Source organism: Psammomys obesus, unplaced genomic scaffold, assembly GCF_907164565.1.
Source record: "Psammomys obesus unplaced genomic scaffold, mPsaObe1.curated_primary_1811, whole genome shotgun sequence".
Classification (NCBI taxonomy): domain Eukaryota; kingdom Metazoa; phylum Chordata; class Mammalia; order Rodentia; family Muridae; genus Psammomys; species Psammomys obesus.
In genome coordinates this window covers 2892782-2909100 of record NW_026596101.1, presented here as the reverse complement: position 1 = coordinate 2909100, position 16319 = coordinate 2892782, and the positions used below count along the sequence as shown (strand labels likewise).

Below are 16319 nucleotides of genomic sequence, written 5' to 3'. Positions count from 1 at the left end.
TCTTTATGATCTCTTTTTGTGATAAATGGTCAATGTTTCTGTCCTGCCTTAGTGAGTAATTAGAAGAAGAGCACAGTAATTAGGAGCATCGGAGGGCATTCGTACTCAGGGAAGCTGATGGGAATAGACTGTTTCCTCAGTTCTCTGCATCTCAGAAAGGAAGTAGGACCTTAGCCCAGAGCACAAAGGCCCAGTCAAAAATTTTAAGGAATACTGGACTTTAACATAAATTTCTTCCTACTGGTCCAAAAGCAAGAATCTATTGTATTTCATCTGTAGACCTGTCTGTCACTGTTTTCCGATTCTCTGTCTATGTCATGAGTGTGAAGCAATCTAAAAACTCATGGAGTTACGCCGTTAAAAGAAAACGCATCAGAAAATTTTACTCTGGAGGGGAATAAGAATATAAAGCATGCGTTGAAATAAAAGTTAATTTAGAATCCTCCAGTCGATGTTAAATAGGTAAAGGAAAATAAAAAGGGAAAGAAGATACAGAGCAATGGGAAGTGAGCAAATCCTACTTTATAGAGCAGCCAGGGAAAAAGTAAGCAAGATGGTAACATTCAATTTGAAACTGAGGCTGTGTCTGAACTCAGAAATAGAGTCCAAACAGCCTCTGGAATGCCTCAAATCCCATCCCCAACACTGCAAAAGGAAACAAAAGGGAAGTTTGGTGAGAAGCCACCTTCAGGAACACTCTACGTAAAAGAACATTCTAGAACACTGACAAATCATAGTCAGAATAGCTTTGCACTTACAACCTCTTCCCCCCTTGGGATGGGAGGAGGGAGAGAACCACAGGGGGATACAAAGTGAATAAAGTGTATTTTATGGCAACGGTTTTACGAGAATTAACTCTATGTGGACATTGGGTGGAATCTAGGAGAAATCTAGCCCTGCATCTTCCTTTCATTCCTAATTTTTATGCATGCTTAGCTATGTTCCTCTATAAATAAAGTCCAAATTACCCACATATACACATTGTACACATGAAGAAGTCAAGACAAATAAAGAGATAGGGAAAACAGCAGGCATGATTATTATTCTAGCGTGGGACAGAGTATTTACATTTTTACTGTTCTCCATCACTGCTCACCAAAGATGTTATATTTTAAAGGAAGCCAGATGCCTGCGAAGAAATATGCACAGCCAGCAGTCACCCCTGAACTGAGCAGGATGTTCAGCAGACATGAACAAGACCGTTGAGAGAACTAAGACTTAGGGAAGTAGCTACTTCCGACAGATGTTTCCACCCCATTCTTGATCTTCACCCTCTGATGCCTAATACGAAGTCTAAATATTTAAAAGCTAAACATAGAGCAGCAGAATTTAACTTTTAAAGCTATGCCTATCTTAGTAACAGACATCTTTCCTGGGGCTCCCATGAAGCATTTAGAACATGGATGCTTCAGAACATCTTCTAAGGAGCTAATTACGGGTTGTATATATATATATTTTTTTTTCAGTTAAAATTCTCAAAGAAACATTTATGTTGCAATTAATAACACCCTTATCTACTTCTTATTTACCCAGTTCTTTAGTGTAACAAAAATAGAATGGCAGAAAAAAAGTGTAAGAGAGTTGCCCCATGAGACCTCATTATCAAAAGAAGGAGAAAAGAAGGAACAAGTCAGGAGCCTGACACAGAGGACCTCTGAAAGGCTATGCCCTGCAGACTATCAATGCAGATGCTGAGACTTATGGGCAACCTTTGGGCAGAGTGCAGGAAATCTTATGAAAGAAGTGGGAAACAGTAAGATATGGAAAGGACAGAAACTCTACAAGGAGAGCAACAGAACCAAAAAATCTGAGCAAAGGGGTCTTTTCTGAGGCTGATATTCCAACCAAGGACTATGCATGGAGATAACCTAAGACCCTTGCACAGATGTAGCCCATGGCAGTTCAGCATCCAAGTGGGTTCCACTGTAATAGGAACAGGGACTCTCTCTGACATGAACTAATTGGCCTGCTCTTTAATTACCTCCCCCTGAGGGGGAAGCAGCCTTACCAGGCCACAGAAAAAGACAATGCAGCCACTCCTGATGAGACCTAATTGACTAGGATCAGAAGGAAGGAAAAGAAGGCCCCCCTTATCAGTGGACTTGAGGAGGAGCATACATGCAGAGGGTGGAGGAAGGGAGGGATTGGGATGGGAGGAGGGAGAGAACCACAGGGGGATACAAAGCGAATAAAGTGTAATTAATAAAGAATTAAAAAAGACTTAATATGAATCAACAAAACCAAAATTCTCAAAACCAATGGTCCTGTCTACCCTACAAAAAGCCTGACAAATAAGTACAGCCACACAGTTCTGAGAGATGGCCCTCTTCATTTGCATTTATAGCTTAATTAAAAGAAATAAGAAGAATCCTGGAGGCTGGAGAGATGGTTCAGTGGTTAAGAATACTGGCTGCTTTTATAGACGACCAGGTTCCATTCCCAGCACAAACATGGCAGCACACAGACATGTGTAGCTCAAGTTCCAGGGCATTGAATGCACTCTTCTGACCTCCCACCCACTAGGTCTGCATGTGGCAGAGATGTATACATGCTGGCAAAATACTCATACAGTAAGTTACTGAAAAAATTAAATACTGCCCGCTAATTTAATTACAACACTAAAATATAATAGCATTATAGAAATGTTTAGTTAAAAAAAAAAGCATAAAATAACAGAAATTCAGCTACCCTGATTTGATATAATCTGATTGGCCTGCTCTTTGATCACGTCCCCTGAGGGGGGAGCAGCCTTACCAGGCCACAGAAGATGACAATGCAGCCACTCCTGATGAGATCTGATAGACTAAGATCAGAAGGAGGAGAAGAGGACCTCCCCTATCAGTGGACTTGGGAGGGGCATGCATGAAGAAGGGGAGGGAGGGTGGGATCGAGAGGGGAGGAGGGAGGGGCTTATGGGGGGATACAAAATGAATAAAGTGTAATTAATAGTAAAAAATAAATAAATAAATAAAAACCATTTTTATGTTTATTAAGAAAAGTTTTAAAGTCTATAAATACATAGGAATGAGGAATTTTTGTAAACTCTTTGCACAGAATTACTTGTCATTAATATTAGTCCACATGCAATATCTTTCTATGATTATTTCTGTTGTTTAGATCTCCGAAGTGTTCCAAACTCCTGGGTGTTAAAGGCTTGGTCTCCAGTCTGTAGCTCTATTGGGTGAAGTCACTGAGAGCATATCCTTAGAAGAGCCTATCAGGACTCTGCTGCTCTCTGTGCCTCCTATCTGCTCTTCGTGAGTGGTTTCCTTCTAACCCTTGCTTTCAGCCATGTTCTCTCTTGCCACCACCCCAGCTCTAACAGAGATTACTGACTGTAGATGGAGAGCCAAAATAAACTCTTCCTCCTTGTAAGCTGTGTTCCTTGGCTGCTTTGTTATGGAAATTGAAAAGCTGACTAACATCCCCCAGGAACTGTGCATAAGTAAGTCTCAGCCATGAGCACACACACCACTGTCCCTAAATACTTCCATGTACATTTCAAAGACATGCTATAAAAGCCTGTGTTTTTTGCTACTAAAAACACTGACCATAGGAGCTATTTAGTATGGAGTAAAAATACCCTCCATGATATAATCAATGATCATGCATTTCAGCTAGTGTTTCTGTCTCAGTAGAGGCCTTTAATATTTAAACTTACGAGGTTGGTTGTTTCATAAAGTCAGTATGTTTTTAAAGTCTACCAGTTTTCCTGTAGCTCGTGATAATTTATCACATTTCAGATGTCCCCAGGCAATTTTTGTCACAGAGAACTTAAAATTTTGTGATTTGTATTTTTATTCATTCTTATTAACGTGTGCATATATGTACATTCATGAATATATGAGTACCATGTGTGTTCTGGAGCCCAGGAAGGCCAAGAGAGAGGGCTTGATGTCTTGGAGCTGAAGTGGTAATCAGTGCTGAGCTACAATGTGAGTGCCAGGAATTGAACCCCAGTTCTCTGAAAGAGCAGAAACTTCTCTTCGTCACTGAGCCATCTTCCCAGCACCCCACACAATTGTTAACTACACATTTTTTAACCCTATTTCACTACATGTTTTTCTACAGACAACCATTTTCGTTAGAATTTAACGTTTCTCGTTAAAAGAATACATGAGAATTGATTTGACACCCATCAAAGGTTAAAGATTTAGGTTTAAAAATATTACTTACATGTCTTCAAGAGAGTTGTTCATGCAGCTTTTTATTTCAACATTTCTTTCTTTAAAAAAATATGTATTTATTTTACATATATGTGTGCTCTATCTGCAGGTCGTTCGAATGCAAAAAGAGGACATTATCCCAGTATAGATGGCTGTGAGCCACCATGTGGTTGCAGTAAATTGAATTCAGAATCTCAGGAAGAGCAGACACTGATCTTAACTGCTGAACTATCTCTCCAACCCCCTTATTTTAAAATTTCTTAATTAATACACAATTTTCCAACTATATTGTGATTTTCTACTTCTCAAAAACAGATTCCCTCTTTTAGTCAAGAAACATGTTGTCCTCTTCTAGAATTTTCTACATTCTACATTCTTAATTTGTTATATTAAGTGTTCTCTCAACATCCTGAACTTTCAGTTTGGGGCTTTTTATTTTATTTTATTCAGCGTATGTTTCTGTGTGACCCACGCAAGCATCCCTGGTGCCTCTCTCGACAACCCCAAACCTCTGTTTGTCCCTGAAATGTAATGCTTCCTACCTTGGGTGGGAGCTAAGGTACTCTAGCTCCTTAAACTGCTTCTATTGAAGTGTACTTTATCATGTGACACAGTGCATCAGATTTTCACTATCTGGAGGTTCCAATTTTCCGATTTGCCTACCCACAAAAGTAGATTTGGAGTGTGAAATGATAAATTTGGAGTACTTTAGTTGGCTAGGGAGGTCTTTCAAGTCACTAGTTGGAATCTCAATTTTATGTTAGAAAGGCAACAGTATACATATGTGTGTGTGTTTATGTATGTATATTTAATCATGGTTTCCTCTAAGATTAATGGGTAATGTGACAACTTTTCAGATCATAACTACTTTGAAAGGGAAATATATATATATATATATATATATATATATATATAGTGCATTTCTATTTATACATGTATAATATACATTCTGTTGCTACTTAATTAACTTAATATAACTACTGTGAAAGGTAATTATATCTACAGAAAGTATATATACTATATACTGTGTATTATATATACATATATATATGTACTGTAGCTACTTATTTTTCCTCTAAGATAAATGGATTAATGTATGCTAAGTGACAGTGACACTCTTACAGAATATAACTACTTTGAAAGGGAATTTTCTCCACCCAATACCTGTTGTTGTGTTTTTGTTTTCTTTCTGTTTTTTTTTTTTTTGAATGATTTATCTTCCTTAGAATATATAAGCTGGATCTATATCTGTAGTGTACCATAATTTGAGTCCTGTGCCTGAAAGTACACCTTAAGCAAAATAGGTACTGAATAAATCATCACCGAATTGCACTGAAGTCAGAAGTTGTACCTGGATTGAGATGTACCTGTGTTGCTACATCATACAAAGCTCTGGGTAAAAGCTGGATAAATGTGTGGAGGAATGAATGAAGAGACTACAAATCTCCTTGCCTCAAATGCCAAGACCCAGTGTTAAGCAGTGATTGTCATGTAGCAGGACCAGCACTCTTCTACTGCTATGCTACCATGATTCTTTCATTTGTGTCATCAGCCTTCAGCCTGGCTTTGGAGCACAGCCTCAGTCTTTGATGGTTTATCTCACCGTTTCCATAACACATTCCCGAACATTCGCATCCACAATATATTGAATTGCAAAAAAGCACAAAAGCTTTTTCAATACCCACACAAAGTGCATAATAAAAAAAGCCATTTCTTTGATATAGTAATTTGGTGCATCTTTTCCCAACATATACCTCAAAGTATCCAAGTTGTAAATTAGCCAAGCTTCATGATATTTAAAGACAGAGACTATCTGCCTTCAGAAGCATCTTCTAAGAACCTTGCAAACTTCTGCTTGATGCTTTATGTCTTCGAGTACAAATTGGGTTTCTTTAAGGAAGCACTAAAACGTCCATTTATCCTTTTCATGGTGGGACTGAAAATTGATTTCTCAGTTATAGCAGGTTGTTGTGACCCTGCTTAAATATTCAGAGTAAAAAAGAGTGTTATGGTTTCAAACTTACAAATGAGAGGTTAGGGATATGGCTCAGCAGTTAAGAGCTCTTACCGATCTAGGAGAAGAGACAGGTTTGGTTCCCAGAACCCACATGGGCTGCATGCAAGCACCTACAGCTTCCGTTGTGACATGTTATTCTGCCTTGAATGAATGTGGTGCATGTGTACACATACAGGAAAACACCCATACACAGAAAATAAATAAAATAAAAATAAAAATCTTCTGTAGAAGTTATAAATAAAATCTGAACAGCACCATTCAAGGTATTCTTGGAATACACTGAATACAGCAACACCAAAGAAAATACTAGGCCACTCATGCTAAGATCCTTCTAGAGCTCACGGAGATCACAGACCCACAACATGCGCTGCACAATTCCTAAACTTGAAAAAAAAAATCAGCTCTGTAGTGGAGTCGTGCATGAGAAATTGGGTTTTAACTCTAGTTGTGTTAACTATTTGGAAGAATTAGAAGGTGGATCCTGAGAGTGTCCAGAAATGCCAATACCACTGCCCACTGTAACTAAACTAGAACCATGGCACCATGGCACCATGGCAGACTGGCAGATGGCTTATTAAAGAGAATAATAAGATAACCTTGCAAGGAGGAATGTCATTCATGTGACACTCTATTTGGACATTGCACAAGGTTCCCTTATGTATGGCTAAAGAGTGAAACTCCACATTGAAGGCTTTTGAGGAATCCTTCTATGAAGAAATAAAGCACAGAAATGAACAACAACAAAAGCAGTGGGATTTTGATATGCTTGTATTCCTAGTGTCTGAGATTTAGTAAGGCAAAACATGTAGACATGGAAGCAATTTATCTGATGCCACCCTCCCTTCCATGCTCAGATTCACCACGTGCTGACCACCCTCCACATTCATTTTCTCTTGCTTTGGGTTCAGATTATCCCCTTCAGTAGAAAGCCCTTCCAGGTTTAAGGTAGTTCTTCCTCAGCAAAGACATCAACTAGCCTTCACATGTTGACTCCAAACAGATTTCATAACCATTTTAAGAACTGGGTCTGTCTCTCATCCATGCCCCTCACAAAGACAGAAAAATGAAGGAAGCAGTTGATGCATTTTTCCCCCTAAGGATTTCTATGCTTCTGATTCACTCTTGTTTTCCCATTATTCATTCTATTGCTGTCTGAAAACAGTGAACCAAAGCCAGAAGTCGCTTCACTGACCTGCTGTCTAACATGAAGCTGGTCTGTGACTCACACAATTTTCCTATCCCATTAGACAGAAAAACAAGACTGCTTTCTGGTGACACAGGTCAACCCTTACATGAATACAGAACAAATAAAAAGTGAACCAATAGCCTGAAGATTCCTAGGCTATTTTGTATAGTTAGCATCTATGAGGAATGACATTCAGTACTTGTCCTCTTGGATAACTGGAAAGATAGACAGACACCCAGATTTTGGAGTTTTTGCAGCTGGATCAGAATTAATGCTGATTGGGGCTAAAGTGTTTTTTTTCTGGCTGATTATATTCTCACCTTGCTAAGCTCCTTGTCTTAAGAAGTCTAGCTAGGGCTAGCAAGATGTCTCAGAGAGTGAAAGCCCTTGCTGCTGAGACTCAATACCTGAGTTTGAGCCTTGGTGTAGGAAGAGGACTGTCTCCCATGTTTTTCTTCACACACATACACAGAGACACACACAGACAGAGACACACAGACACAGAGACACACACATACACATAGAGGCAATGCACAAATATTTTCAAAAGAGAAGTACAGTTAACCAATCTAACAACATGTACTTTACAATTCTCCAGGGAGATTATTGCAAAGAGCTACAGAGGGAGCTGGGGAGATGTATGGTGTCTCAGTTTGTTGTTTTTTTTTCCCATAATTGGATTGCCATGACTATGAATGCCTCATCTTTCACTCATCATGTTCTGCATTTCTGTTCAGATTTGCATCTTTTGGTATGAATAATGTGCTAATCTAATCAATTAGAAAGAATTTATGAGAAATCATTATGCAATGGATTGCTTCTTACTGAATGATATAGAAGAAGCTGATTAGCTTTCCATCAAATCTAGAATGAGACTTACCAGTTGAAGACATCTTCTCCATGTCTTTGTGCCATTAAATGATGTTTTATTATGAATTTCCACATACTGAAAAGTGGTATGTTGCTAATACCTAATCTAGAGCCTAACACATGACGTTTTTTGTATATATTTTTGTTGGTTGACTAAGTAAAAAATGAACTTCTTACATAGAATGAAGATATATGGCTCATCTAAAAATGTGTAAATCTGCCTGTTGAGATAACAGCTCAACGTGCCTAAGCCTCCTACTTGAGGCAAGTCATGTCCAGTTCAGTCCATCTGGTACTAGGTCCGCTTTGCTGTTTGTTACTGAGTGTGAGATTAACTACTATGTTAAAGCACTAGAAAGCCCTACACAGACCCATGTATGCATGTGGGAAACTCTCCTGTGTGTCTAGAAGGGAAGTTTCTCAGTCACTGGCACACATATTGTTACGATATTTCCCATGTGTTAGATTTTTGAGGCAGCTTAAAGAGAAGAAAAGAGATCATTCTGACCTCAGCAGGAAGGTCTGTGTATGTCAAAGTGCACAGAGCAGGCAGCAGAAAAAGGGTGCCTGCCGAGGGAAGGAGATACTTGAGGCTTGTATAGGAGGCTTGGGGAAAAGAAAATTAAAGCAACCGATGGGCTGATGTGCAACCCTGCAGTTTCTCCTCCTAGAGTTGTTTGTCCAGATGAGACTTTTTCTCTTTTTCTTTAGAAACTGCCGTAGCACTGCTCTCAGGATGCAGGTCATACTGAGTGACTGAACTTGGCAATGGCAGCGATGGCAAAGGGGCTGTAGTTTTAATGTAGAGCCGTGGTGAGCCTGGAAGGATTCATTCAAGGGTTATGCTATGGCTCTCCCAGAGGATTGTGTTAATTTACAGCCCTACCACTGTGATAAGAAATTCTTCTTTATTTACTTCCCACCAACATTTGATATCAATTCAATTTCTTGCGTCATCCTATAACAAAATGCTATCTGTTTGAACCTATCTTTCTATAATGTTGCAGGGTTTTTTTTTCTTTTTGTATTTTTTCATTCATAAATTATCTTCTTGTATTTTAATCTGTTTTCTAAACATTGGATTGTCTTTGAGTCATTTATTTGCATAATTAAAATTAGAAGTTATCAGTTATTTTTTTTTAATTTTAGTCAAATGGATAATAAATATGTTTTCTTGGCTTATACCTTTTGCATGACTTGTTTACTTTTTAAAATCAGGAAATACATTTCATGGATAGAAAAAAGTAAGCAAAGTTATAGAAATTTTGCTATCTAGCACATATAATTGCAAAATTAATACAAATATATCTCAAAAAATATATGAAAAATAGCTTGTGAGGGGCAAGAGGTAGCTCAGTGTTTAAGAACATGTATACCTTTTGTGAGGATCTGAGTTCAGTTCCCAGCTCTGCAAGGACACCTCACAACTGCCTATAGCTTTAGCTCTAGGGGCATGTGGCACCCTCTTCTGGCTGCCATGGGCACTTTACACACAGGTGAACATAGCCACCACACAGATATATACTCTAAGAACATCAAGGTTTTAATTAAACTTGCATGGAGTAGCACCATCCTGTGTCTTTAAAACACATGAAGTAACATTGTCTATAGCCTATTGGTAACTGCACGCATGTGTGAGTGGCATGATCCACACCAATTTCAGGGAGCAGATATGGTAGCTGAGAGAAAGGGAGAAATTGCTAGTGCGGATGAGAAGGGGGTTATTAATGTTCATCTCCTTACTATGGATAGGATGTCATGGCCTTTTTGTATGTTATATTTAAGGATGCTATTGTTATATTTAAGGATGTTATACAATTTTTGTTTACTTTGTAAAATGTTTGAAAAACCCATATGTATACTTTATGTTTACCCGTTGCATAAACATATTTATAGAAAACTAAAAACACATAGTATTTATCTATTAAAACATAAATTTTGTTGCTTATATAATTAGGAAACTTTCAGAGGCCCTCTGTAGCAGGTTCCTATGTTGTTTCCTGTTTTCTTTTTCTTCTGATGTCCATCCTCTTTGCCTTTCAGGATGGGGATTGAGCGTTTTTAGTTAGGGTCCTCTCTTTTGCTTAGTTTGTTTAGATGTACAGATTTTAGTGGGTTTATTCTATGTTGTATGTTTATATGAGTGAGTATATACAGTGTGTGAAAGCCAGAAGAAGAAAACAGGAAACAACCACGGAACCTGCCACAGAGGGCCTCTGAAAGCCTCTGCCGTGCAGACTGTCAAAGCAGATGCTGAGCCTGATGGCCAACTGACGGGCAGAGTGAATGGAATTTTATGTAAGAAGTGGGAAATAGTAAGATCTGGAGAGGACAGGAACTCCACAAGGAGAGCAACAGAACAAGAAAATTTGAACACAGGGAACTTCCCAGAGACTCATACTCCAACCAAGGGCTATCCGTGGAGATAACCTAGAACCCTGACAATGCAGCCACTTCTGATGAGAACTGATAGACTAAAATCAGAAAGAAGGAGAGGAGGACTTCCCCTATCAGTGGACTTGGGGAGGGGCATGCATGCAAGAAGGTGGGGAGGGTGGGACTGGGAGGGGAGGAGGGAGGGGCTTATGGGGGGATATAAAATGAATAAAGTGTAATTAATAAAAGTTAAAAAAATATATCATCATGTGAAAACATCAAAGACTCTCCTAAAAAAAAAATTAGGAAACTTAAAAACAGGCTAAAAGGATGTCTTGCTTTGTTTTCACTTATTCAGTTTTCTCAATATGTTTTTTTATAACATTCTTTTTCTTCTCTGTATTTTGCCTTTTTACATTATTTATAGTTTCTTTAATCTAGCTTACAATAAATCAAAGTTTTGTGAGAAGAAAAAATGGAGAGTGGGCAGTGACACAGCTCAGGGGTAGAGGTGCTTGTTGGCAAGCATGATTATCTGAGTCCTATCGCTGGGTCCTGTGTGGTACAATGAGAGAACCAACTACCCCTAGCTGTCCTATGGTCTCTACAAGTATGCCATGGCTCAAGCTTTTCCTCCTCCCATAAATTAGTGCAACTGAAAAACAAATCCAGATGGGCAGCTGGATCCTCATATGGGTCCCCTAGTAAGAGGAATGGATGCTGACTCTGACATGGACTCTATTGCCTACTTTTTGATCACTTTCCCTTTGTCACCAGGCCACAGGGAAAGAGGATGCACTCATTCCTGATGCAATTTGATATTCTGGGGGGAGGGGAAGCTTCTCTGAAGAATGGCAGAAGGGGGCCAGGGCAAACAGAGAGGAAGGATGAACCCAGGAGTGAGAAAATGGAGGGGACTAAATCAGGATCCAAAAGGCATAAATAAAACTAAAAATTTTAAAAAAAAAAGCAAAGAAAATTATACTAAAATCAAAATTAATTTGATATTAAAATTAGCCCACTAAAGTTAATGCCAAATTGAGAGTAAGTTTTGACAAAATAAGAGTGAGTTGGATGTCTAATCTTTCTTAAAAAGAAAACGTATATTAATAATGTGTCTCAGAAATCAGCATCCTTAATACTTTCTCAGTGAAACGTCAGCTCTTTGAAATATCTGGCTTTGAGAACAAATGCTAGAGGTAGCCCTAACCTTTTAAATAGGAACAATGTGCTCCACGCCTGTTCTTTCTAGAGCCAGACAGATTGTTCTGTGATTAAAAGCAGACACTCTACAGGACCCAGGTTCTGCTCCCAGTACCTACCTCATGTCTCACAATCATCCATAACTCCAGTTCCGGGGACCTAACACCCTCTTCTGACTTCTTTAGGTACCAGGACCTCATGTGATATGCATACATCCACGCAGTCAAAACACTCATACACATTCAACATGTAAATAACTTTTAAATTTTCATTCTATTCCTGTTCTTAAACAAACAAACAAACAAACAAACAAACAAACTCTGTCTTCTAAGGGAAACAATTCCTAGCCTTTTCAAAATAAAAAAGTGTATCTCTTTAGCAACGATTTTTCTGGACAAACTATTTTGAGCTAGGCATTTCTCTTTCCTGGACCATAAACTACATTGCTATTCAAACAAATAGAATTGTCAGCCCTGAAGGCTCTTCTTTTATTTACTCATAAGGCCAGGAAGCTTTAAAAATAAACACTGTAATACACTGGACTTTGCTGTGATAAAGGACAGAAATTGCCATTCTAAAGGCTGCATAAACTTCATTATAATCTTGCTGCAACTCTCCAAAGCAATTCCGCAAAGAAAGCATATATTGAGGCTTATCCTTTGTAGAGAAGTTTGTATCCTAAAAATACATTTGTATGTTTTATTCCCCAGTGAGAGACTGGGATAGTTCTGACATCCATGCTATCAACAGCCTACAGGGTCGGAATTACTGTCCTCATTTTACAAACCTCCACAAAGTTCAGCTCATATCATCTAATGTAAGTGAAGGAGCAAAATCAGAACCTAAGCCTATGAGTCCCAGAGAGAGAGTCTTTTCACCATAGCCTAAAGAAGAAAAGAGAGATTCAAATGTCACATGGCATAGTTATAGAATGTTGGTCACTCTGAGGTCACATCCTTCTCATCTATATTGGGAAATACAAATTAGGTCTCTAGTTTTCTGAAAACAAGATAATCCCCAGGAAGCTTCCATGTTCTGCAAAACATAATTTCCTAATTTTTGTTTGTTCCATTGTTTAGTTGTTGTTGTTTTGCTGTTGTTAACTCGGGGTCTCGTCTAGCTTAGGCTGGCCTAAAATTTGCTGTGAAACTGAGAATGAACTTGAACTTCCGATTCTTCTGTCCTCAGCTACTCTAAGCTGAGGGCTTGAATGTAACACAATGCCTCGTTACATGTTTATATTTATTCATTTGTGTGTGCATTTATGTGTGGGCCTAAGGCACATGCGTGCAGGTCAAGGACAACTTGCCCTAGTAAGTTTTCTCCTTCAAACATGTGGGTTGCACTCAGATTGTGGGGAGGCTTACTAACCAGCATCTTTACTGGATGAATTATCTCATGGCCCTAAATATTTGATTTTTAAAAATCATAGCTAGATTTTTATTTTAACTTAATCCAAGCCAGTGTCCACTACAGCACAGGAAGAGTATTTTTCCTAAGCTATTCATTCTTTCAGTAATAATTCTTTGCTGACTGGTATTACATAGTAACCTATTTGAGAAAATTTAATTATTCTTTTTCCACTAGACAGTCTGCTTACACAGAATCCAGTCTTAATTAATCACACAATAGAGGTGTCTCAGATATTTAGGTCAGCTCAGGCTTCTGGGGGTTTTGTTTGTTTCTTTTCCCTTTGGTCTGGAGGATAATTAGCTCCTTGGCATTTGACAAGGCACACTCTTACAATGACTCGTCTGTGTCAGCTGAGGTTGACTAGCCATGACACTGTAAATAAGGTCTGGAGTCTGAAAGCATCTTTAGAAAGTTTCCCTTGTTGAGGGCTCGGGATGTATCTAAGCATTAGAGTGCTTTCTTAGCATGCTCCATGTTCTGGGTCCGATTCTCAGCCTTGCAGTAAAAGATGTGGTGGTATGTATTTGATATGTATTTGGGTCATGCTTAGCCACACAGCATTTAGGGGCAGCCTGAAATACAAGAGACCCAGCCTCAGAAAAAAAGAAAATTGTAAAGAAAGTTACTTTTCTTCCTTATGCCCCAAACAAGAGAGTTGCTGAATGCAATAGGCACTATAAGGGCCACAAGATTGTTCTTGGGGGACTTGGCATCCTCTGAGACTAAGTTTATGTGCTCATTAAATGGCAATGCATCATAATTAGAGTTTCCAGGAGACTCTCGCTTTCATATAATTCTATTTTTTTTAATTTTATCTATTGAATAAACTATGCTGTAACAGAGAAATGAGTCCCCCAATCAGAAATGCTCAGTGGGTATGTCTGAATTTCTCCATAAAATGATATTCAACTTTTGAGGCTTTGAGGAGTATCTTGAAAAGGGATGTTTGTGTATGTGCTTAGAATACAGCAGACAGACTATCCCAAAGTCACTTACAAGCTCTTAGTACACTAATGCAGCTGCTGAGGCCTCTAAATTCACATGAGTCCCTGCTTAAGAGTTCTGAAAGGATTCTTGCTACTTTGCTGTGATCCATGAACAGCTCTATCAAGAATCTAAGAAGAAAAAAGAAATAAACCACTGACAATTATACATGACAAAGAGTCTATGCCTAACAGAAATTGATGCAACTTGATTATGACAGAATGTGCCAGGAACCCAACTCTTCACAGACATGGTGTTATATAGAACTAAAAGCCAGAACCTTGGTACTTTATAATAGCTTGGAGTTTCCATCATAAGCAAAGAAAAAGAATTGCCTTTTGGCTCAGTGTGTCGTCCTGTGCCTGCCTTGGGAGAACCAATGTGTGTGTGTGTGTGTGTGTGTGTGTATGTGTGTTTACTGTATTTATTAGTAAAGGTCTCTGAATGAAAAGTAAGTTGTTCAACATCTGAGGAAAACTAATGTAGATGGTGTCTGCTCAGACATTTAAAAGTTTCCAGGTGTGCTTTTAACCTAAATGGAAATTATCATGAAGATTATGATTTACACATTACTGTCGAGACTGTAAAAAAGAGATAAATGACTTGATAGTTTGAATGCTAGCTGGTGCATGTACTCTGTTAGCCAACTGAAGTGAATCCCAGTGACCTAGGACATCCCCACCCACTAGTAAGGATTCTTTATAAAAAAGATTTCAGAAGATGACCACATCGTGAAAATCTCTGCAGCACCAGATCACTCTTGAAGTTTAGGGTTGGCTAATAAGAAAGCTTGGTAACCAATGATAAATCTGGTGACCTCACAGACCAAATAAGAATGAGACTGAAGGCATGTCAAAGAAATGAATCCAGGTGAGTCTGTATCACTGGCAGGTCAATCTTAATCAGGGAAAAAGCTTACAGATAAATGCAATATGCCAAAGTTTGTGTGTATTCCCCAGAGGTGTCCCTTTCTATCTTGACTTGGTACTGAAAGTCATCCAAGCTCTACCTTTGAAGGTAGGTTCATGGCCACAATTGACTTTTCCCTCTCTTTCTCTCCAGGCCCTGCTGCAAAAAAGAAGTATGTCAGTTATAATAACCTGGTTATCTAACCTGTTCCATCCCATGGAACCATGGAGGAGGAAGACCCTCAGTTATTTTGTCACCCAATCTGGCATAGGACTCTTTTGGTCCTGCCCGCTTCCTATCTCTGGAGGAGCTTCTCCAACTGGGAGACCAACGTTAGAGGATCCACACATCCTACCTAAACAGCTGCTTTCTGAGACACCATTACTTTATCTTGGCTTAACAAGTCATTGGCATCAGCACTGCCATCTTGGCTGCAATTCTGGACTCCCTAAGCAAAGGGAGAGTTGAGACTCAAGTCTCACCTGGCTCTTTTGGATGAACCGCTGAGAGCCTCCGGACTGATTTTGGGGGCTGACTTGTCTTTCTACGTATGTACTTCCAGGATGCAAGGTTTTGAAATTTTCTGTACAGTTTGTGAGGACATTTGCACTTTGCCACTCAATGTTGTACCTCGGTTCACTATTTGTTTTTGAATGCCCTGTTTTCATAGAAACTTTTCCTCTCAGATGGTGGAATCTTTGGGAAAAAAAAACAAAACAACTAATTGAAAAAAAATCTCGGCAGACATATGAGAACACAAACCCCCATGCACATCTGTAAATGTCTGTGTGGTTATGATTATAGTACCACGGAAAATCATGTTTTTTTTTTTTAAACACACATGCACACACAAAAGATGTTTAAAGACCAAAAACTGTGCTGAGAAGATATACCCCACCTATCTTTGGTACATGGTAGGTGATGTGATGTGAAAGAAAAGCATTGGCTAAGTGGAATAGAGGTCTTGATCTTTGGAATGCATGCCAGTAATGTATTTTACAGTACATGTTAATAATTTATGTTTAATATTTGTATTTGTGTTCCCTTTTATTATTTTACTTAGGGTATATGAATATTTTGCAATAATTTTAATGATTATTAAGCTATTTGAAGGAAAGAATATGGATTTTTCATGTCTTGAGGTTTTGTTCATGCCCCCTATGACTGACCAATGTGATAAGGACTTTAAAAAGAA

General features: G+C 38.7%; 1 protein-coding gene across 1 annotated transcript in view; it reads left to right on the top strand.

Moving 5' to 3' along the window:
• Nucleotides 1–15340, top strand: part of Grm7 (glutamate metabotropic receptor 7) — an 881798-nt gene extending 866458 nt beyond the window's left edge. Inside the window, exon 10 of the mRNA XM_055628422.1 lies at nucleotides 15278–15340. The gene's annotated coding sequence lies outside the window, so the exon portion shown is untranslated. The remainder of the gene's footprint in view (nucleotides 1–15277) is intronic.
• The last annotated feature ends 979 nt before the right edge of the window (nucleotides 15341–16319 follow it).